A 22,443-nucleotide genomic window follows, 5' to 3' on the forward strand; every position below is an offset into this window, starting at 1 on the left:
AATGTTTGACATCTAAATAAATTCTGTGACTGCCTGAAGGACATTGTCATCAGTTTACTACTGTCACTAAGTGCAAAAGAATTCAAAACAAGCTCTTACTCATTCTCACTTAACCAGTTTCTTCTCCCAACTTGGTTATCTCCCAACAAGGTCACTCCTCCCTCTCTCTCCCTGAGAACTTTGACCTAGCAACCTGTCAACCCCTCTCCCCAACTACCTTGCCATTCCATACCAACCATTACTTCTCTAAAGATCCTCTGATACCAGTTTTTTACTCTGTTTACTCTTACCACATGATGGAAGCCAGAACCAAGTTTCCATTTCTTCATAACTGAACTGGAGATATTGTATCAGTAGAGGTACTGTTATGTCAAAAGTGTTTTGTAAAGAAAACATCGTTTTTTGTTTTTGTCATCATGATTTGTGTTGCAGCTATTACCTAGGCTCTCATTACCTTACAACTAGATATTTCCTGCTGTAGCTTAACAGGTGGTCTCCCTGGCTGGAGCCTTCCTCCATGTGACTTGGTCCTGTATTTTCTACCTATTTTTCCTTAAATGTCACTTTGAACATGTCACTATATAATAAAGAAACTATCCTGGCTGTATGTTACTTGTCACATAAAATTTAAACTCTTTGTCAGATTTCAAAACTCTCCATCGTGGCAAAAGTTGTATTTATTGAGTGCTTAACAAGTGCTAGTGTCTGTTCTAACCATTTTATATGTATTAATTATTTTAATTCTTTCCACAGCTATATGAGATAAATGCTGTGATCATAATCACTGTGCAGTAAGAAAGTGAGGCACAAAGAGGTTCAGTAATTTGTGTGCGGTGACACAAATCATCGAGTCAGCACTTGAGAGTCTGATTCCAGTGGCTAAGCCCTTAAAAACTACATTATACTCTAAAATCCATAATCTTACCTAACTAACTATGTATTCATAACCCCCACTACACCGACATAAATGTTTCAATCTAAACTGGGGAGGGAGTCATGTTTCAGATCAACCCAGCCTCATGGCTCCCTTTATTCTCTGATGTTAAATCATCTAACTTTTACCCATGCTTCAACACTGAATTAAATTGACCACATCAATGAACCTTCCCTAATACAGCCTAATCATTCTAGTATTGCTGACCAGGTGGAAAGCTCCTTTTCTTCCTCCCTTGTATTTGATGGGGCTCAGGACATGCTACCCCCAAATATACAACCTTGACATACTGAATATTTAAACCAAAGAGTTTGAGAAAACAGCAGAAGCAGAGTCATTCTGACCTTCCCCTCACCTTTCTCCCCTGAAACAGGTCATATAACTCTCATGTGGAAGGTGCCCTCCCTGTCCCTGCAGGAAAGCAGCATCCTTATCTCTGAAGACAAGGAGATGCCAAGAAAAATCCTAACAAACAGGACTTGCCAAGTTTCTCCCAGCTTACTATATAATTACCTCCTACTGCTTAATCTATCATATTTCTACATGACAGTCCACTCTTCCTCAAACCTAGCATAAATAGATACAGGTCTAATTGTTTCTTCAGGGCTTAATTTCCTTATGAAGGATCCTGTCACATGAAACTTTATAGTAAACAAATTTGTATGCTTTTCTCCTATTCTTCTGTATTTGTCAGTTTAATTTTCAAACCCAGCCAGGGATCCTAAGAGGGTGGAGGAAATCTTTTTTCCTCCCCTTCATATTCCACAACATCAAGCTCAGTACTACTCCCACGGTATATATTCAATCAATATTTATTGACCAACCGATTTATCAAGTCCAGAACATATCATTCCAATGGCAAAACTTGAAGAACAGCAAAGAGAGAACTAGGCCATCAGAAATGCCCAAGTTAGGAAGTAAGAAGAAATCAGGAGACAACAGAGGTATAAAAATAAGTGATCAGAAACCTGGGAGTAATTTTTTTTCATAGCTATCCTACTGCAAAGAATTATGGCATTTGTGTAAATCACTATCTGGATATGGTAAATTATTTCATTAAATGTGGTAACGAGGGCAAAGTAATATTTGCAAGCAACAGTTTTGTTTTGTCTTGTTTGTAATTCCATGTAAGATTTTGAAACAAGTTATCTAGTAAATGGTTATTTACTACATGACTTCCAAAAAAAAAAATACCAAATTAAAAAAAAAAATGTATGGAAGGAAAAAGAAGCATTCAAATTCAATTAACTCCAACTGACCTCTCTTTTCCCTAGTTTTCACACAGGTCAACCCCTTTACTCTTACCAGCTTGAAAAACAAGATTAAAACTCTGATTCAGATTCTAAAATCACTTTATCCATAGATACATTCAAAGATCAAGGAAACAGCATAAGGAAACAGTAGTTTTTAACTGGCTGGCTCTAGAATCTTCCAATAGCCCCACCTCTTGCCCCAGTTCTCCACCCAATATCTCCCCCACACACCCACAATGAGTTCAAACTATAGGCCTCTCTTACAGTTACAAGAAAACTAGGGGGCCGGCCCAGTGGCTCAGGTGGTTGGAGCTCCGTGCTCCTGGCTCCAAGGGTTGCCGGTTCGGTTCCCACATGGGCCAGTGGGCTCTCAACCACAGGGTTGCCAGTTCAATTCCTCGAGTCCCACAAGGGATGGTTAAAAAAAAAAAGAAAGAAAACTAACCAGCTTTTGTTATACAACAGAATCTTCCATTTAAAGACTGTTAATAGTGACTGCTAGGGTATGTTAGGTAATGTTACAGGGTCTTATCTACCCTGTTTCCCTGAAAATAAGACATAGCCAGACAATCAGCTCTAATGCGTCTTTTGGAGAAAAAATTAATAGAAGACCCAGTCTTACATTATGGGTCTTCTATTAAGGTTTATATAATATATGTGTGTGTGTGTGTGTGTGTGTGTGTGTACACACACACACATATATATTATATAAACCTGGGCTTATATTATAGCAAAATAAGCCCGGGTCTTATATTAATCTTATATTAATTTTTGCTCCAAAAGACGCATTAGAACTGATTGTCCAACTAGGTCTTATTTTCAAGGAAAAACAGTATATATATTCTGCAGCTGCACAGCTTTGTGATTTCCAACTCTCTGAGCATAACATAAAGTCAAATGCCAGTTCAAAAAATAAATTTTAGTGCCAGCATGACCAAATCAAAGAACAATGATCCCCTTTGCACTATCCACCTAAGCAGCATCTTACATCAACATTAGCACTATGAGCACCTGGCCTGAACCAGCTGCTCTCATCTTGCAAACTGAAAATAAAATGCCTGATCTAAAATAGTGAGGAACAATATGAAGGAGCCATGTTTCATTAAAGTGTTATTGCAACTTCTCAATTGAAAATTGATTTTACATATCTGTATCTGTATCTATAGCGCTATCCATTGACTTATATAAATGCCTCACTTCTACCTTTTCAGGTTAGTGGTCTTTATTTTTTTCTAAATTGTCAATTTATAGAATGATCTAGTGATATATGATTGGCTGGCATGCAACATTACTCATTAAAAACACAGTAGCAACAGCCCTAGTGAATCCTGAACAATGTTGTTGGTATAAACCATCAGCTTTATTTTTGAGGCCAAATCACTGTGAAACAACTCGATTGTTTATAGTTATCCTATAAGGTTTGTGATATATCCATTCTAATTGCTTCTTGAGTAAGGCCTAAAGCTGTAATTTTAATTTAACATGTATTATTTAAAAATCTCTTATAGAACAATGGGCACAATATTTTAACTTTTAAATATTAAGTTAGTTAGCATATTCCTCTAGGCTTTAAAAAAACATAAAAATTGTTGGGAGGGTATTACTAAATAGCAAAGGGTTGGCAACAACATCCCAACTAATTTCAAAGCAAGTATCAATTTTTTTCAATTCAGTTCAGTTGAATTTAAGTTGACCAGTAAATAAATATACCTCTGGTCAACCCATGATCTGCACTCATCATCTACAAAATGGCTGTTAAGGAGAGATTCTGGTTTGGCACAGCCACCTGGGGGTGCTGGCATGATGTGTTCAGTGGTAAAGCATCTAGATGGCCAGCATGGAAAAGTGTTCATGTCCCACAATGCTGTCCTCTGCTGCTGCCACGTAAATGGCAAATGCATCTACAAACACGTGTTTAGATAACTGATCAAGACAACTTAGAATACGGGCAGCTTATTTTAAAATTTCCAACCAAAATTAAAAGTTCCTGTTTATCTTTTTTGTTCAATTGTGAAGACGTAACTTCTTTATTAAAAACCTTTTTGAACCAATAGTTCATCCTCTAGTGCCTGTAGAGAAATAGTGATTCAATTTTGGCTACTGAAGTAGGAGAATGAGAAACTATGATTACTCAGTTGACAGATACAGACTGACCCATGTATGTTTCATTGGCCACATCGGTTATGTCCTTCTTTTAAAACCTTCTGGTTAGTCCAACAGGTGGCACATAAGAGATGTTTAAATAAAATGTTTTACAAGTTTTTTTTTTCTGTTTTTTTGGTGTGTGTGTGTGTGTGTTACAGCACTGTTCTCAGCCTGGTGTGAATATAAAGAAACTGATGACAACTAAACTCCAGGCTATTAAGGTCTTAAACATGACATCTTAGTTACAGAAGCTTACCTTTAGAAAACACAGAATATTTACTTTTTTTTTTTTTCTGAGAGATGATTTTTTTAAGTGTCAGGTAATCATCTAAAATTGTATCAGACTTTTCCTTCTCTTTTTGCCATTTTGACAAAGTACTATTTGAGCTGAAACTATAAGTCATAGTGTCAACGAGCAAATTGCTTATTTTAAATCAGTAATGTTAGTCATGCCTTCCAGCTTTCCATTGTGCACTCACATTCCAGTCCAAGAGTTAATTTGGGGGCTGGCACAGGTTTCTATGTTTAAAAGCTAACTGGTGTCCCTTTAATGTCGCTACTGAAAGTCATCCTAAATAATTATCCCACTGATATGGGGCACCTCTGAAGGCATGTCCAGAAACTAGCTTTCCATTGCAGTGCTTTAACTGAATGCTGTTGCTTTTCATTTCCACTTTTCTTTAACCCTTTCAACGTGACAGTAGAACATAGTCGAATGAAGAGTTCCATCAGCTGACTGTGGCGTTTGAATTTACCCCACAACCTCAAAAAAAATTTTCCCTCTACTGTGAAGTTTAAGTATATTCTCAGGCACTTGAATCCAGTGCCATAAGTCGGTGAGTACCACCGTAAACGTGCGAGAACAGGAAACACCTAGGTTTGCGTTCCCCACGCCATCACCATCACGACCTGCCTTTCGTGCTCTGGTGTCCAGGGGCTGGCGCGGTTATTTTGCAATTCTTAAGGAAGACTGGCATTCCTTCAACATTACATTAGTTTTCTCTGATACTTATTAGGTAAATTTTTATTTTATGTGTATTTCATAGCTTGCTGAAATAATACTTCTCATTATTGAAAGATATACACGTATATATAGTTCATTGGCAGTAACAATGAAGTGTCTCATATACGAAATATTTTTTCCTCCAAGTTCAGAAATGAATGGAGTGAAGCAAAAAAGAAAAACTGGTGATGATGAAGACAGCGAAATTGCCTGTGAAGACGACGATACGGAGGAGGAAGTAGAGGACTCCATCTGCAAGCATGGCATCACATTCCTTGGCATCTTGGTGTGAGACTGGAAACGTGGAAGATAATTCTTTACCTGAATTAGACTATTCCAGACGTTAGCAGAGAACACAGTGTTCTTGGTTTCTACAATTTAGAACCATATGGATGTTTTACTAATTTTTTTCCTTCGTCTATTTTTGAGTTTGTTGCCAATGAAACAAACAGATATGCTAAAAGCATTCTATATTGGATTGAAAAACTCTCGCCTAGGTCTAGTTTAACAAGTGGCATAATTTGGTCTGTTACTGACCAAATTATGAAGGTGTTTATAGCTGTTGAAATTGCCATGGGGTTGGTACACAAGCCAACGTTAGAATCATACTTTCAGGATACCTGTTAGTTGACTCAAACTCCTGGTTTCAACACTGTTTTAAAAAGGGATGAATATCAGCTAATTAGGTCCTTCCTTAATTTTTCCAATAATGATGATGAACCATCAAAGACGGATCAGCTTGCAAAAATCAGGCCCATAATAGATTTACTGAAAGATACATATATTTCTGCCTATAATAGCAATAAGGAGTTGTGTGTGGAAGAGTTCATGTTGAAATTCAAGGGGCGTCTATTTTTCAAGCAGTTATCTTCCCAGCAAACCAAGTACAAAGTGGGGCATAAAGATTTGGTCACTTTGTGATTCACAAACAGGATTTCTGTTGTGGTTTGATGTATACACAGGCAAAGATTCATCTCAAGATAGGAAGGTTGGGTTGGGAACAGAGTGGTGTCCAGCTTGCCGAATGGATTTGAAGGCAAGGGACATGTAGTTGTACAGACAAGATTTATTCAAGTGTAAAACTTTTTGAGAGTCTAAGACTGAAAAACATTGGAGCACATGGTACAGTGTGTGCCAATAGGAAAGGACTACTTTCAGATATGAAGATTTGCGAGGTGACCTCCTGGTGATGTGGGAAAATCATGATCGATCAGTGCTTACTTGCACGTACCAGGATACAGGGAGAGTTAACATGATCTCCACTGTGGGAAATGGTGGTGTCAGTGAAGTGCATGTAAGATCAAAAAATGGAATGAGATCTGTGTTGAAACCAAATATGCAAATTCTGTACAGTGCATTTATGGGTGCAGTTGACTGTTTTGATCTACTCTGTGCTGCTTATCCTTTTGATATGAAGTCTAAGAAGTGGTATCAAACCATACGGCATTTTCTCATTGAACTGGCACTAGTAAATGGTTATATATGTTACAACATTCAAAACCCTAACAATAACTTGACCCAGGGGAAATTCACAGAAAAAGTTAAATAGAGGGCTTATTAGATGGATTTTCAAGAAAAGATGGAAATAAGAGGGGTCTGCACCAAAAGAAGTTAGGCTGACAGAGTGCCATTTTCCCAGGCAATTTGAGAAGAAAAAGCAGCCTAATTCCTGCGTGTGCAGCATTATGCCCTCACAATATGCAAAAAAGGGGAAAGGTGCTTGCAAACAAAAACAAACCATGTATTATTGTGCTATGTGTCCTGGAAATCTAGCAATGCGTGTTGTTCCTTGTTTTGAGAATTATCACTCAAAAGTAAAATATAAAGAATCCTGTCAGTGTTCCAGAAAGGAAGTTTAGGAAAGAGGATATACATCTTTCTATATTTTTTTGTGTTTTTCAAGAATGAATAACAATAAGAAATTTTTCTACACAAAAATGTCATTTATATACAAAGCAGCTCAAATTGTTATTATGCATAAAATAGTCAAAATGTCAACTTTTTGTTTTTTGTGGATTTCTGACACATTTTGAAAACAAAACTTGAAATCAATTAATGCAGTGAAGTTAAATTAGCATGTAAGGCTGGGGGTCGTCCAGATTCAGTTCAGAATGTGATTTCTAATTAGAGGATCGGAAAACTTTAATTAATAAGATGACCCCAGCATAAAAATCAGATTGCACTGTTAAGCACTTATAACTTTCAAATTTTAGCAAGCACCGACTTCTGCAAGTCAGCCAACTTTATTAGTTCTTGACAAGCCTTTAATTAGGCTAGACTGAAAGTAGAATGCACTATGTGTCTCTTGGCTCAATTCCAGTGGGGAATCATTGCAATCTGGCCTATGTAAACTTCTACAGTAGTCGGAATACAGTAGTTTCAGCGGAATACAGTAGTCACCTCCATTCTCGGTCTCTATTTTGTTCTTCATGGATGCTGTATGAGGGCTCCTGCTTTTCCTCCTGAGCATTACAGATACCAAGTTAACAAGACCTGCTGAAAACCTACCACATACAGAAGATGAATATGTTAAGAAGTGCAGTGTGTTCTGAGAACACTCACATCCCTCTTCTCACATATATCCAGAACACCTAGGTTAATTGCTATGAACAACACCATTTTTATTCTCTCCCTTCTTTGTATCCTGCACCCAATATACCCACTACACACACACACACACACACACACACACACACACACACACACAGACCTTCCACACATCTGAAGTTTCAGAGGACCCACATATACTTTTAGAAGGATTACCCATAACTACAAATAAGAAAAGCTTCAGAAGCATCTGAAGCATCTGGTCCTAAGTTTATTGAGGTTATTTTGTTTGTTTGTTTGTTTGTTTGTTTGTTTTGGCCTCTGTTACTGTTACTTTGCCCTGTGATATGTTAAAGAAAAATACATGAGGAGATATACTGATTGATGTCTACACAAATATGGAGCTGGAAAAGCACTTTGTAGCCAGGATCTTCCAGAAAAAGGCAATTATTAAATGCAAGATTTAATCATAAAATCAAGCTAGAAGAATCTTCAAGAAGTCATGTAATTTACTCCCCTCCCTCCAGGCATGCAAATTAAAGTCCACCAAATGTCTGAGCTACCAAAAGAAATTAAGCTGGACCAAGAAAAATTATACAGTCTAAGATAGGACAATTTAAAAGATTAATCTCTATTGTTTTACTATACTTCTTTAACAAAACTTGGCTTTCTGGTGAATCAGGATATCAAGTATTAAAATATTGTTGAATATTCTTGGATTGGGGAGATTACCTAAGAGTATTAATAGCTTAAGTATTTTTTAATTGTAAGTTCCTAAAAGGCAATGGTTATAATTTGTGTGTGTGTGTGTGTGTGTGTGTGTGTGTGCATGTACTTCCGTAAGAGTGAGGAAAGGTTTCCAAATTCCTTAGCATTAAAAAATGTTTATTTTTTTTAATTGACTGCCATATAATTAACTCTTATCCAACGGTTTTATTGAATTTAAAATTCATAATTTGACCCCAAACTTTTCACCTTTCACTCTTCATGTAAATAATTACATGTCTATCTCATAATTAATATGTATTTCTTATCTGAAATCTTTCTTAAGACATTTCATGAAGATCTGTGTGTGGTGTATGTGTGTGTATACTCATATACACATACACACTATATGTACATCTTAGCAGACTGTCGGATTTGGAAGAGGACAAATTAAAAGTGTCAAATATTCACTAACAGTCTCTGCTGGCACCAAAGGATAGCTATCATTCACCACGTCTTAGATAACAGCCTGGCTCAAACTACTGTGAGCAAAACAGCCAAGAATACAAAGGCTTGGTTGAGCATGTAATTGACAATAAAAAGGAGCTTTCAAATAAATCTAGTTCAACATTTTGTCTCCAGTCAATATTCCCACAAATGCTTACTCAGCACTCCCCTTCCCTAATGTAGGTTCAACCTACCTTCCAATCTCCTTTTCCTTTGCTCCTGCTTTTCCCTGTGCCATCACAAGGGCTAAACCACCAGACTGCTCTCCTCATTTACTACCAGCTTGGGAACAAAACAAAATCATGTAGAGAGCTTTCAAAATGTCTGGACAACTAGGTTGCCTCCCAGAAAAATGTATTTCCATAGGTCAAGGGGCTGGGGGATGAGGTGCTGGTGTTGACTTTTCAGAAAGCACCCCCCCGCCCAAGATTGTGACCCAGAGCCATGGTGAGCAGGACATCTCCCAGAGGTCCACAATGACCCAACTCAAGGCTAGTTTTCCTTTCACAATCGCCTCCACTGTCTTCTAGACAGATCAAAATCTGTTATAAAGAAAACCTGCTGTTCTAAGTGATCTTTCTAGCACCTTGCTTTAGCTCAATGGATCTCAACCAGGCGGTCTATTTTGCAATTTGGCACTGTCTAGAGACATTTCTGATTGTCACAATTGAGAGCATGCTACCCACATCTAGTGTGTAGAGGCCAGCAACACTGCTCAACATCCTGCAATAAATAGAACACACACACACACACACACACACACACGTGCGTGAAAGAATTGTCCAGTCCAAACTGGCACTATTGCTGAAGTTGAGAAAGTGCTTTGCCTAAAGCCTGCCTTTCCCCTTCCTTAATCACTGCACTCATCTATTCATTAAATAAACATTTCCATTCCTCCCAATTCATCTTCCCTGCCTCAGCTACCTTCAGATTGTCCCTAACCATCCTCATTTTCCAGCGCCAATCACCTGCTTAAACCACTCTCCCCAATTCTCACAATTTAAAAGCTCCACAACACTCATTTTCTCCTGGCTGTGTTCCTCTTCAGTCTCTTACTTCTGCTCATATTTAATAAAGCCACAATGCACAGTGATGGCTCTTCTATAGCTGGGCCTCACTGCCTCTCATCTTTCTGGACCACTAAACCCTCCACCCAATTCTGTAGCCAATCAAGGGTCTCAGCATCACCCAGGTAGCATGCCTCTCCAAGTTCTGAGCTGTGTTTATCATCTCACCACAACCGTCTTACCTCCCACCTTTTCTATTAGCCCCCTTCTGCTGTACTCACCTCCTTATTCTCAAATGTTTGCAATAGCATTCCAGTAATCTAACTACCCCTCCCATTCTGATAACACTCTTTCCCACCTGGCCCTACTTGCGGTCAGACATTTCATTCTCAAAGACACCTTAATGCTCTCACAGTCCCTCAGTTTGGTTCAGTCTAAGAACAAGGGAACTTCCATTTCCTGTTTCTCCATTCCAGTTTTTAGAATGTTGGGGAATCATGGAGAAGTAATTGGTTTCCCTACAAATGCATGTCACCCAGTTTCATTAAGGCCTTTGATGCAATTCAACAATCCTGTAATTTATTGCTGTTTTGCCCTCACATTTCCCACAGGACTTGTTCCAAATCTCGGCTCTCACTCTCACATCATGCTGCCTCTTATTCTACTATGAGGAATTGGGCCATTCATCTTGAGAACTAACAACTATAGAAACACACATCCTATCCTATAAAGCTTAAACTCCCTCCATAGGTGCTTAAGTCATCCACAAACTGCACCCCTTCCCCTTCCATTCCCTGCTTCACCTCCCAATTCTCCCCTACTTACCAGTAAATCTGTCTCTTCATTGTCCCACACAGATGCTCTTTCATTCTCACCATTGCGCTACTATCATTTCTTCCTCCTGAGATTCTCTTTTCCCATCTCTAGTTATAGTTATCTTAACCTATCGTATGCTAGCCCTTCATACCTTGTGTGATCAGTCTATGAGGAAGACATAACTGATATCTCCTTAGTATTTTATTCTTGCTTCTCTTACAGTTCTCATCATCCTATATTATGCTGTAAGTATCTACACGTATCATTCAATCTCCTTGACAAAATTTGTCAATTTGTTAACACTATTCGACTGCACTCTGCTTCTTATATGTTGCATGACACATAGACCGACACACATGTGTACTTATGTATGTATGTGCATATATATTTACAATATATTATAATGCATACCAAATACATATACAGAGGGTACCAAAAAATGAATACACATTTTGAGAAAGAAAAGAACTGTATTAAAATTGTAATACTCAAAATATACCAATAACAAAAGATGAATACAAGTCATGTATAGGCATTTTTTTTGGCACCCCCAGTATATAATCTCCTCAAACGATGCCAAGTTCAAAGTAACGGAATTAAAATTGTTGATAAGCGAAATATCTTGATGATGTGACAGACCAAAAAAGAAAGAAAAGAAAAGAAAAGAAATTATCGGGGTTTTCACCTAAGTTTCATGAATTAGGGTTAGAAATTTGTGAATCTCCTCAAGTTATATGAGTATTTTTGCAGTGAAAAAGTTCATAGAATTTAACAGATTCTCAAAAGAGTCTATGATACACACAAAAGTTAAAAACTCCTCTGGAGATATGAAACATAAAGACAAAATTCATTTTGTTATTTATTTGGATCTAAAATAACTTTTGGAATATCTAAATAATAGCTAAATAACTGCATTAAACAAAGCTAGTTAATGTGAATCTAAAACAAATAAATTCAAAATTCTAAAAAATGGACCATGATGGCCCAGTTTACATCAACAATTATTTTTCACCAACACTGATCTTATTTATATTAAGCTTATGTGTGATCTTCCAGTACATAATGAACAGAACAGTAAAGCATTTTAAGCTACTATCACATTAAGCAGTATGGCTACTAAATACACAAAGAATAAGGATCAGGTTGAAATTTAAACCAATCTTCAATTATTACAACTACTAGATATTAGATCAATTTACGATAGAAACACACAGCTTGACATTCCTTTCAGTTAGATCATATCCTAATTGACAAAAGGGTAGAAACATACATTTAATTTATTCAGCATATGTCATTATGCTATTCATGTGTGGACATTTCACAAATCCTACTTGATGAAGCTGATTTAGTAATTACTTAATTTCCTCCCACTGTTCATTAATTAATTCATTCATTTTAAAACAATCATAGCTGGAACACAGCATTGCAGCATCACAGCTTAGGAACCGAGTCCAGATTGATTCCTGGAGTTTTTCTGGGTCTTTTCCATCTCCCAACACCCAGGGCAGGGCCCTGTGCACACCTAATTCTCAGCACATGACTGGTAATGGGCCCACCCACTGCTGCATCCAAACTACATCAGAAAGCCCTTCAGAGAGATATGTCTGTAAAAGAGACATTTTAATCTCACGGAATGATTTTTAGCCTGTAAACTGAGATCACTGCCTCTGTCAATAAATTTGCTAATATTTCCTATGCAAGTATTCCTGTTAAAGTTCAATGTTTTTATTCATATTATGAAAGATAAAATTAAAAGAGGGACCTATCAGCAGCAAACATTCAACAAAATTCTTTTGTGTGTACAGTCTATACCAAATCGGGCTATAAATCTCAACAAACAAACAAACAAAACTCACTGAGGTTTATTTCTTTCAATTTTAGGGACAAGCTAACATTTTAGGCCATTTTAGTACCTAACAAAACCTAAGAATCAAAGGAGGTACATACAGTAACAGAATATCATCACTACCTCATTCTTATGAAAAGAAAGCAAAAAACCAACAGGTTTCCCTTAAAGATTATAATAAAAAACAAATAATTAAACGTTACCAAAAAACGTTGTTACAAGATTTATATTGAGTAAGTGTAGACTGAACTTACACTATTTGACTGAATTTTCGAGCAGCTTTTTTGAACAAAAACAAATCTAATCCAAGACACTATAAAATAGTAAACTGGGAAAGCACCATCCCACATCTCTAAGAGCCTGTGGAACTTCCCAGGAATGTTTTACATAAAACAATAAATATGTTCTTATAAAACTATTAATGAATTCACAGTCAACTTCCCAGACTTCACCAGAATGTCCTTTAAAAATTATCCATCATTTTAAGTAGATTAGTATTCCTTGCTTTTGAATTGACAGACATGCAGGAGCCAGCCACCTGCTCTCAACCCCCAGTCCTATAGAAAAGAGAAATTTTAATACCAGGCCAAAAGAAAAGCAAAACTTAGGTTCATAAATGCTACTGAACAGCCATGATCTAACTATCATCCTTTGATTGAATAAAATGGAATTGAATAAAATAAAGAAAATGGAAATATTTTATGAAAAATGGACAAAAATGAAAATCTTGTTTAAAAATTAATTCCCGTTGATAAGGGTAAGAAATACATAACCCTACACATAGCTCCAATATTTTAGAAACTCACAAGTTATAGGTTCACAATCATCAAATTTGTGAGCAAGCTTTATTAAAAAAAAAAAAAAAAGAAGAAGAAGGAACAAAGAGATACAGGGCTCTTTATGTACCACCTGTGTAATGTCAAACTCACAATAGCTTCTAAAGCTTTCAAATATGTAGCTCGCTCACTGCTCCCAATAACTGGAGTTAAACACATCCACAGACCCAAATCTCATCTCTGCACCTCAGTGTAATCAAGTGGAACAAACAGGTAGCACCTGAATACACCATATCCTACAGGGTACTGATCCTTATCTTATAAAGAGAATGAGGTCAGAATCCCTGTGTCTACAGGGATGAATTGTGACCTCCAGGAGCAAACTGCCTCCCACTACTAAAGGTGCCAAAACAAAAAAGGTGCTCAATGCCAAGGCCAGTCAGCAGACCCCTTCCCAAGGGGCCAAAAGCATAGAAGGCAGCATACCACCAGGCTGCAGTATTCTCTTCCTACTGGGGCCTGCAGAAGTCCTCCCCAATTTGTGTCTCCCAGTGCCATCAGAGCCTGTCATTTATAAAAATAATACTCTTGAGAGATCTGCCTTGTATATTTCCTATGGCTAGAAGCCTTATAGAGTAGGCTCATATGAATTCCCTACCACTAAACATTTCAGACATAACATTGACCCGTCCATCATTGGACACACAGCTGTCAGTTAAAGGATTTGAAACACCTCCTTATTCTGTTCTGTAATTAGCATCATACAAATGCATACAAAGACTTCTGTTAACAGGAGAGATTTGATCCCTCCATTCCAAACTAAGACCCATTTGTTTTCAAAGAATGAAACATTGTTGGGTTTTTTAAATGTGCCACAGTTTTAGAGTGCATGCATTGATTAGAAAACAAAAGTCAGTATGAGCACTTACTCCTCACCACCCTGCCTGCAAAGGCAAACATTTAGGGTATGATGCTGGATGAGTGAGTTTGGTTTTATACAGACATTGCTCCTCACCACTGCTTTTAAAACAAAGTGCTTCTGCAGATGCCCTTTGCCAGGTGTGCTGAAGTTCTAAATATCCCTGGAAACCTATTGCAACATGTCATCTTCTTTTTTACAACATCTGCAATTGGACTTGACTGAGTTTCAACATTAAGGTTTGTGATTTTAGTGGCTGCAACATAATTTCAAGAAACTCAGGTACACATATAAAAATAATATAATAGCCAAGTATCTGTAAACAAGGTTCCCTTCATTTATTTTAATTATGTGATAATATTAGATGTGCTTACACATATTTATGTCTTATTTGTTAGATACCTGTTTAATAGGCTAAGTTTCCATACTGAATTCTTGGCCTTTACATAGTTTAAATAATACTTTAATATTATTAAGACTGCATCTTTAGCCTAGAGTAAAATGTCACTGAAAATTGTTTCTGAAAATACTCATTCCATGAAAGAGTAATAGGAGATATACCACAGAAAGAGTTTCCTTGGTTCAGAGCAAGTTCTTTGTACGTATTTGCAGAGTTAAATGGAATTAAGCAAGGGTTTCCTTAGTGTAGGGCTTCCAGGAGCTGCTAATGTACATATTGTGACCCTTAGGGGTTAAGGTAGGAGAGATGATAAAGCTTGCAGCACCAACATCTTACTAAACCTCAGAGCTCATGTTTAGTCGAGCATTTTGCAGAACTAGTTCCCATGGAACACAGTTCTAGAAATTCTGGCCAGATGACGGAGCATGCTGACTGGTTTGTAAAATCTAAGTATATTAGACACCTAAGCAAATTGTTTTATCTAGTTCAAACCATTTGCACCTCGTGTTACAATCCTTATTTATAGAGTCTCCCCAAAATGATGGTGGGTGAAGAAAAAAATGTTTCTATAAGAAACTACTTGTTGCAACTAGTGCCACTGGTCAAATGATATATAAACCCCCCTATAAATTACTACTACTCTCACTAGATGAACAGTTCTGAAAGATTAAACTATTAATAATTACAAAAAATGTTCAAGGTATCAGAAGTAACACAACACTAAAGTCTTTCATGTAAACTTAAACCTGTTTTCTCCCCCCGATACTCCTAAGTGTCCTATAGTGTAAATAGGTCTGGAATTATTTGCCCCATTTTTCAAATGAGGAAGTGGCACTCAGGAATATAAATGGCCGGAGCAAAGTCACTGTTATTTACTTACCCAGTTTAACAGCACCAGTCTGGGTACAGAAAAATCTGCCTTCTCACTTAGTCCAGTGTTTTTCCAGCATATTGCCTCCTTTCTCTCTCTCACTCTCCCAGGGCTGTGCTTTAGCACAGTGAGAAGCTGTTCCAGAAATTTAAACTGAGGGGCTAGGCTAGCAAATAGAGGCAGTTAAAGGAACCAATTCCACTCCAGCACCACCAGGCATAGAGGGTATAGACTAGAGGCACTGAATCACTTTCATGTGTTTTCTATATCTCTCGTCATTGCAAACACACAACAGCTGTGAAAAGACCTTCCATTTCCTTTAAACTTCTAAATAGGGACTAAGCTGGCTGTCAGAAATAGGCATACTTGGTCCTGAAGAAAAGTTTTCTTTCACATAACAGGACAAAAGAAGAAATGAGCTAATTATCTAGCCGGTGAAGAATTTCATAAACAGGTCATGCTCTCGTGCAACACCATTAAGTGAAGACCTGTGTCCTAGGCCAGTAGTTCTCAAGGTCTGGCCCCTGACCAGGGCCATTAGTGTTACCTGGGAACTTATTAGAAAAGCAAATTCTAGGTCTAGGCCATACCCTAGACCTAGTGCATCAGAAAGTCTGGGGTGAGCCCATCGATTTGTGTACTAAAAAGCCTGCACGAGACTCAGAGGTACTCTCAAGTTCCAGATGTGTTGTAGGATATTCAATGTATATTTAAAATAACATATTACTCAAAGTCATTTCCAACAACAATAATTGTAACTAATATTCTCACTAATAGTGGTCTGGATGGATTGAGGATTTTGGGCATGTTGGGGGGGAAAAAGGCAAATGACTTTACTCTGCCTTAGCCATTCATCAGGGTTTGGTTTAAAAAAAAAAAAAAAAGCTGAAATTTGAGAAAAAATGAATACATTTCTTATTCCCATAGAATTTTTTTAAACACACATATCAAAGTGTCCAAGCCACTAATTACTGCATAGCTATGTCTCAGTAATCGGCTAGAAATGCATAGTAGCTGTACCTTTTTTTTTTTTTTGTCCCATCCTTAATCAATGACAGAAATGCAACCTATTACCAGCAATGATTTGTCTGGAGTAGAAATACAAGAGTGTTTTGCAATGTTAGGGCAAGGGGCACTGACTGCAAGGGGGGGAGGGGGGTCTCCGTTTACTCTCTAGACCGCAGACCATGTTTCCCTGAAAATAAGATCTAGCTGGACCATCAGCTCTAATGTGTCTTTTGGAGCAAAAATTAATAAAAATGATATAAGACCCAGTCTTATATTAAAATAAGACCGGGTATTACATTACATTACATTACATTATATTACATTACATTACATTAAAGAGCCGGTCTTATATTAAAATATGACTGAGTCTTATATTCATTTTTGCTCCAAAAGAATCATTAGAGCTGATGGTCTGGCTAGGTCTTATTTTCAGGGAAACACGGTACCAGCAGCTCATTGTTGTGAAGCCAAAGTCCACCTGGGCCAGTCAGGTGTGGACAGGAACCTGCCATCAGCCCCACTCTCTGAGCCTCCTTAGTCTTGTGTTGGTTACTGTGTCAACCAGCAGTTAGTAGGTATATGTTGCATTTGTTAGCAAAACAAATGGAAGCTACTGATGTTGCTTTATGTTGCATGGAAAGGATGCAATGTAGCACAGCAGCACAAACTTAGTCTGGCTTAAAATCAGGAACTACTGGGTTTGAATGTAAGCTCTCCCACTTACTAAGAGGGTGACTTAAGAAAGCTGCTTAAACATTCAGAGCCTCCGTTTCCTCCTCTGTAAAATGGGGAGATTAATATCTATTACCTACCTCATAGGATTACTAGAAAGGTATAGGTGGAAAACACACACACACACACGTTTATCATTTAGCCCAGAACAAGCTTCCAATAAATACTAACAGTCTTTTATTAAGTATTTCACAAAGCTAGATTTTTAAAACATAGCAAGTTATAAAAACACCCAAACTTAGAGATTTTTTCAAAATGCACGTAAAAGTCAGTTTATTTGTAACTTTTCAAAAAGTGCTTTTAGAGCAATCAAAGTTAGCATGTGATCCATAAGTAATTTAAAAGGTAAAAATTATTGACATTAAATGTCACACTACTCCTTTTCCAGGTTGAGAAAAGTCTATAGCATGCATTACATTAAACATTGCAAACTGTTTCTGTCAGTTAGACCCAGTGAATGTTTTAGAGTTTAAGCAAAAAAAAAAAGGAAAATGGTGCTTTCAGGAAGATGAAGCAAATAATGCCTTTAAATAGTAAGAACTTTCTAAACACACCTGAACTATAAAAAGAGAAACCAGTTTATAAATTTAATTTTCCTCCATAACCTAGAGAAAGAAAGCAATATAACTGCCTTCATAATTTTTAAGTGTCCTTCAATTTCTTAGGGTTGGTAATAACAAATGTTTCATATGCTATTATTTCCACCTTACAGAAATGAAGTAGGTGTAAATCCAGTACTTGTTTCTATTGTTGTTGGGGGTGGGGGGGAGAGGAATCCTAGATAACATCACATCTTGATGGCCTATTTATTTTATTATATTGAAAATAAACAATAATCAATTTCTGGGATGGGGGGGCGGTGCTGAAAGGGAACCAAAATTGAAAGAGTTCATTATCTAGGTGAAAAAGTAGACTAGAAATATTGAGAGAGAGAGAGCGAGAGCGAGAGAGAGAGAGAGAGAGAGAGAGAGAGAGAGAGAGTTTGTGTGTGTGTGTGTGTGTGTGTGTGTGATTTGTCACATCTGTGTGTTCTAAGGCATGGAAACAGGGTAATTTCCGTTATGAGCAATAGGAGTTTCAAAGCTACTTTGGAATAAATTATACTGAGTTGTTTGAAATTCTACTAAATAACTGAATATATCCTTTTAAATTTTAGCCATTAGTAGTACATACAAATATTTAATGCAATTGTTGTCATAATTTCAATACTTTTTTTCATTTCCAATATAAACATAGAAATGTTAAAATGTGCTTCTGGTTCAGATTTTATTTTTGTCAAACACACACATGCACAAAGAAGAAACAGACCAAGAAATAAAGACCTCCTATTTTAAGGAATCCATGGCTGCCGTTCTGAACTTCTTGACTGGGTAAGTAAGAGAATTTGACCCCAAAGTAAAGTAGCATCAGAGGGAAAAGGAAGTGGCAAGGCCCACTCGCATTTCTGGGCCACTGCCCACATATGGGCCCCATGCCAGAGAGGACTCTGGCATTGTACACAGGATGCCAGCCATCCAAGCCTTTATTTTATTTGAGAAAGGGGAACAGTTCTGCACAGATTGGCTGTTTGAAACCTTGGGTGTATGAGAAAAAGCTGCCACTTGGTTTATGAACCAAGAAAGAGAGCTGGACACTGGAAGAAGTTTCTACATCTTTCTTGGTAAACATTAGAGCAGAGTAGTGCTAAATTACACAGAAAGAGTAAATTAAATGATATATATGTATATATGTAGATGCATGACAAAACATAGGGTGCAAAAGTAGAAAACATTTAAAAAGAAGTAAGTTATTTTATAATTTAGCAAACTCTTAGCATAGTTTTACATCATAAGTTTCTGACATATTACATGAACATTTTTAGACTTGCCCATGAATCAGATTAGTTAACTACCTCAAGATTTTATTATCAATGATATTTGAACCTACATTTTTTTAATTCTCTGGGCAGGAAGGTTTGTGACAGGTAAAGTTCCATACTTTTGGAGAACTTTCAAACTTATCAAAGGTATCCTAGGAAAATCGTAAGATTCTACCAACCTTTTTTCAAGCCAATTCATGTAATGCTTTATTTTCTAAAAAGTAATCAAAGAGCATGTAAGTATGAACACTGCATAAATCACAACTGACACCACTGAAATACTCCATAATTATAATAAATTTGGGTTTTTTTAGTCCATCTAGGTACTCAAGGACTTCTCTAATAAATGTGTACCTCTAAAAATGTTTAGTAACTGCAGTAGAAAGCAACTGATCATTCTTAATTAAGTCTCTAACGTGCTCCTTCACACAGCTGCACACACATGTGTACTAACCTAATTGTTACTTGCACCTGCTCCAAGTTAGCAATATTTCATAGAGCACATGGCAAGAATGGCATTTTCAAGTGTTAATCGGTTGAATGTAAATCTATACTTTCTCCTGGTAGTAGTTTAGGGCTCGTGTGCTTTGTGCCATATAGGGGCCTGATGTACAAAAATGTGGGTGATTTTGAATTTCTATACTTGAAAACAAAGTTGTCTCTTCCATCTAAAATAAGTTATATTCTTCCATATTATAACTGATTAATTTTTCACTGGGAAATTGCTGAGTACTAGTTTTCAACATTTATATAAAGGACTCTTTCATTCAACCAAACATTGGGAGTGGGGAGGAGCTGAAACTCATGAACTGCTGAAAGTTGTAGATAAGAAGTTAAATTGTGCTTGTCCTGTACCCACTATATCCACCACTTCAAATTCCATGATGGTTTTGTTACTATCTGAAATCTTCAGTTTCTGAGCATTAAGGACAGCAATGATAAAAAGAAAATTACCTTCTTGAGATTATGAGCTTAAACTCTGGATTCTGCACATGCAGCAAATCGGTTTCCAGAAATCATCTGAATCTGAATTTGGAGTAGCAATATAGATCAAATATCTTAATTTATTATATACAGAGACAGACACCTTTTTCATAAAATGGAAGTTTTGTATGAAATCTCTACAGTATGAAATTCTAATTTCTTGTCTTATAAACTGATTTTGAGATTTTTAAAAGAATGTACGTTTATCCACACTTGTAGTCTGCCAAACATTAAATTGAAAGCACATTGAATATAATTAAAAGTGAAGATACAGAATCTTGACAGGTGACTTTCTCTGGAGGTTTGGTATCTGTCCATTACTTGTTGATGGATCAAAATACTGTGTCTGCTCTGATAATTAATTAATGAATGAGATTCCCATCTCCACAATACCAAAAGCTACCTCATCTTCTACTAAGATTAGTTGCAAGTTTACATAGACATAAATATACCTTTAAGTACTTACAGAATTGGAAGTAAATATTTCCAGAAACTTAGTAAAGTTACCTAAAGAAACTAAAGTTTCTATCTTAGACTATCTTTGTCTTCAATTAATTTTAATAAATTAAGATTTTTTCTGTACAGCTACAAAAAAAAAGCTACACCCAAATGTTACAGGAATGCACACTAAACACTTCAGAAGTAAACAAAACTGAGTAAACTTCTGTGTCGATCAGTAGTACATGAATCATGACTTATTCTTGAAACCTGGCTACTTATAAAACAATCTTTACTTGTAAAGCTGAAAGATACAAAAAGTTTTTAAAGATCTGTCAAGAGCAAAGGAAAATATATACACCCATCTATTTTGTTGTTGCTGTCCTTTGCAACTATTAACTTGCAAAAGAAGTGTTTTACTTAAAATTGAATACTATATTTCTAAGAACCAACAATTACCAGAAATCTCTGAGGTCCTTTAAATGTGATCAGTTCACCCTATCAAAACAATGAGATATTCTTCGTCCTTTGTTTTTTGTTCTGCATCTGCATGAACATGGCTGCTAATTATATTATCCTGGTGGTACATAAGTCTGAATGGAAAAAAATTCATAATCCTTATAGAGCATCCAATACTTTTTAGGGTTCAAATGGATACTTGCTTAGACTGAACACTCCTATATGGCAGCAGATTCTATTTTGTTAGAGAACTTAGCTTTGATTCAGAATTTCTGTTTCATAAGTGATGTAGCATATCTCTAACACACCACGGTATGTATGCATGCACATGAACACACACACACACACACACACACACGCACAAAAACCTTTAGCCTTATCCTATTCCTTGGTATATTTAGCTTCCCTATTTGTACCTTTTATGTTTTTCTAAAATCATTTAAGTTCTTGAGGAGTCTGTATTCATCACACAACATGCCATATAGATCTAATGCCTATATGTGCCATAATAAAGCCCCACTATGTAAAACGATTAAAAGTTAAATCACATTTTAAAAATGAAAACAGCATAAGAAGGCTTTTACCCACCCACTCATCTCACGGCTTCATGCTTTCACACAGTGAACAAGCAAATGTATTGTTTCTTGAACTATATATGAACATGAGATTGTTTTGAAAATGTTTATGCGATTTGATATACTTGGCCTAATGTAGTTTAACAAAGTAAGCTCTCTTATTGTTCTGATTAGTTTTATCATGAAGAGTAAACATCCTTTATTGCAAAACTTTAATACATGGTAGGAAAAAATAAAGTGGTTTATACATTAAGAAAATACTACATTCTTACAATTATATTTATGTTTTTATCTTCTTTTTCTTAAACCAAGCACCTAAGTAACTTACAGATTAAAATATACATCAGAACTTTCCTCGGAAAGAAAAACATCCTGAGATAATATACAAGAAAAAGCACTGCTTCAGCTAAATACTAAATAAAACAACAGCAGCCACCACTCATGGACCTCATGACAACTGATAAACAATGAAGAACACTTAAGGAATTCTTCTGTCATTTTCAATAGCAAACCCTTGCTCTTTTGAACACTTTACTGATTGGGATCTCAGAAATTACCTTCAGTTTTGTAGTCCTTTCAGCCTTTATGAAACAATGTTGGAAACATAGGTGGCTATTCAGATTAATTTATACTTTCCAGGGAAAGCTATTTGATAACAGG

At 36.6% G+C, this 22,443-nt stretch overlaps 1 protein-coding gene across 7 annotated transcripts in view; it reads right to left on the bottom strand.

Moving 5' to 3' along the window:
* NKAIN2 (sodium/potassium transporting ATPase interacting 2) overlaps positions 1–22,443 on the bottom strand; it is an 871,385-nt gene that overhangs the window by 846,904 nt on the left and 2,038 nt on the right. The gene's annotated exons all lie outside the window — the stretch shown is intronic.

The sequence above is a fragment of the Rhinolophus sinicus genome, chromosome 2 (genome assembly GCF_057876585.1).
Source record: "Rhinolophus sinicus isolate RSI-liver-muscle chromosome 2, RSI-T2T, whole genome shotgun sequence".
Taxonomy (NCBI): domain Eukaryota; kingdom Metazoa; phylum Chordata; class Mammalia; order Chiroptera; family Rhinolophidae; genus Rhinolophus; species Rhinolophus sinicus.